This window comes from Eptatretus burgeri, chromosome 3 (genome assembly GCF_056783735.1).
Source record: "Eptatretus burgeri isolate ZD-2024b chromosome 3, Ebu_testis_v1, whole genome shotgun sequence".
NCBI classification, from domain to species: domain Eukaryota; kingdom Metazoa; phylum Chordata; class Myxini; order Myxiniformes; family Myxinidae; genus Eptatretus; species Eptatretus burgeri.
In genome coordinates, this window is record NC_140963.1 from 60,305,069 (window position 1) to 60,307,568 (window position 2,500).

The 2,500-nt window shown below is 38.2% G+C and overlaps 1 protein-coding gene across 7 annotated transcripts in view; it reads right to left on the bottom strand.

Annotated features, from left to right (window-relative positions):
- The window catches only part of LOC147030011 (uncharacterized), a 199,744-nt gene that overhangs the window by 23,473 nt on the left and 173,771 nt on the right, over positions 1 to 2,500 (bottom strand). The window lies entirely within an intron of this gene.

Genomic DNA, 2,500 nt, shown 5'->3' on the forward strand with positions numbered 1-2,500 from the left:
AAAAGTTGTCAACGGATTCGGATTAAATTTGGTGGACAAGTTGGATGTGTGACAAGGACAAACTGATTAGATTTTGGTGAAGATCCGGATCCGGATACTAGAATTTTTAGATCCTCGTGGAGGATCTCTAAGTCTTACTCACGTTGTTGTTCTTCATCGTCTTCTTGTGGACTTTTTTCTTTCACAGCCTACAGTTTTCATCGAAACTTCCTGAAACTTGGCATATATATGTAAAAATACCCTGCGCAGACAGTAACCATCTCCGATTTTGAAAATTCCTCCAAAAAAAGTTATGACATCAAAATATCTCCGCTAATGGAAATCGCCTAAAAAATTATCTCCGAAACTAGGCAAGCTTTTTGAATTCTGTTTGCGGGAATCGAACAGGATATTAGCAGAGATGAATTACCGCACATATGATACATCACTATGACGTCATATCAATTTTTTTGATGTCATTCCTATTTTTTGACATTTTTTGTTTCACAACCCAGAGTTTTCATCGGATCTTCGTGAAACTTGCCATGTACATGCAGAAAGCCCAAGTGCAGGCAGGTTTAACCACCTCCGATTTTGGAAATTCTTCCTAGAAAAAAAGTTGACGTCATCATATCGCTGCTGATGGAAATCGCCTGTACCATTATCTCCAAAACTAGGCAAGCTGTTTGAATTTTGTTTGCGGGAATCAAGCCGGGCATTAGCACATAATTTATCGCAAACCTGATACATCACAATGATGTCATATTCGTTTTTTATGACGTCATCATTAAGAGGACGAGGATCTTAGCTCATTTGAGCTTGTTGAAGTGATTCTTCACCATTGAGAGATAAGGGGGTAAAAAACGATAAATAGCACGATATCTCAAAAAGTTGTGGACAGATTCGGACGAAACTTGGTGGACATGTTGGGTTTGTGGCTCGGAAGAATTGATACAATTTTTGTGAAGATTCGAATTTGGATCTGGAATCCAAAAATATTTTAAGTGATTCTTCACCATTGAGAGACAGGGCGAAACTGACATTTAGCATGATGTCTCAAAAGTTGTGGACAAATTCGGACGAAACTTGGTGGACAGGTTGGGTGTGTGATAAAGAAGAATTGATTTGATTTCGGGGAAGTTCCGAATCTGGATCCGGATACGAGAATTTTTCTTATAATTTTTGAGTGCTTCTTTTTACCATTGAGAGATGGGGCCAAAAACAATATACAGCATGATATTTCAAAACGGTGTGGACGAGTTATGACAAAACTAGGTGGATAAGTTGTGTAGGTGAAAAGAACAAGCTGATGAGATTTTGGTTCAGTTTCAGATCCAGATCCGGCCTATCAGTGGGATAAAAAAAATGTAAACCGTTCAGCCTGGTGGAGGTATGCGCTCTACCGTGTGCCGTTCTAGTTAGGGTATCCAGTCAAATGGACTGGATAACCTATTGTTTTTCTTCTGTTTATTATTATTTTTCTTCCGCCGTAAATTTGCAAAATTTCCAATTTTTTTGGCTTTAAATGCCATTTTCTCAGAAATGGTAAGACCAATCGACACAAAATTTTCACCAAATATGTATCTTTTTTGATAGCATACATAATTGATAATTGTGACGTCATAGGTCACGTGATACGGGCGCCATCTTGAAAAAACAGATCAACTTTGGACCTCTGTATCTCGGAAACCTTCTAGTGTAAAAAAATTTCGCTTGATACATTTTAACAAGCTCCCTCTCGGGAATACGTGTGATTTTTCGTGACATAATCGGTGAAGAGGTATCCCAGTGAAAATTCGTCAAGTAGAACGCCACATGGCAAAAATTTGAAATTTCTTGAGCGTCATCTACACAAAAATTCATCGTAGAAAAAAAATATTTTGACGTCATCGGTGATGTAATTCGGCCGCCATGTTGTTTTGAAATTTCACATGGTTTCGTCACATGATACGTCACATGGTTTGGCGGCCATCTTGAAAAAACCCTAAAACCTTCAAACATCTTCTTCTCCAGAAGCGCTGGTCCAATGAAGGCGAGATTTCAGAACTATATTCGGGACATGTATGCGATGCAAGTTTGTTAATTTCAAAGTGATAGGTCACATGGTTTGGCCGCCATGTTGGATTTAAGAAAAATATTAAATAATGTTTTCTCTGGTATTTCATAAGCCATCGAAGCGAAAATTTGCAAGTGCCTTCCTCGCTCAAGTCTGCATACATGGTAAAAAATTTTTACCTCAGAAGTCACATGGTTTGGCGGCCATCTTGGATAGAAAAATAGACTTAATCCGATTTACACAAAACTTCACACACTTGTTCGGGTCGACGATGGAAAGCAGAATTTAAATTTATGATATCATAGGTCACAAGGTTCGGCAGCCATCTTGGATTGAAAATGAATAAATTTTAAAAATCTTCTTCTCCAGAAGGGCAAGACAGATGAAGACGAAACTTCACACATATATACCCCATGAGGTCCTTTCTCAAGTTTGTTAATTTGTTATTGATCGGTCGCATGGTTT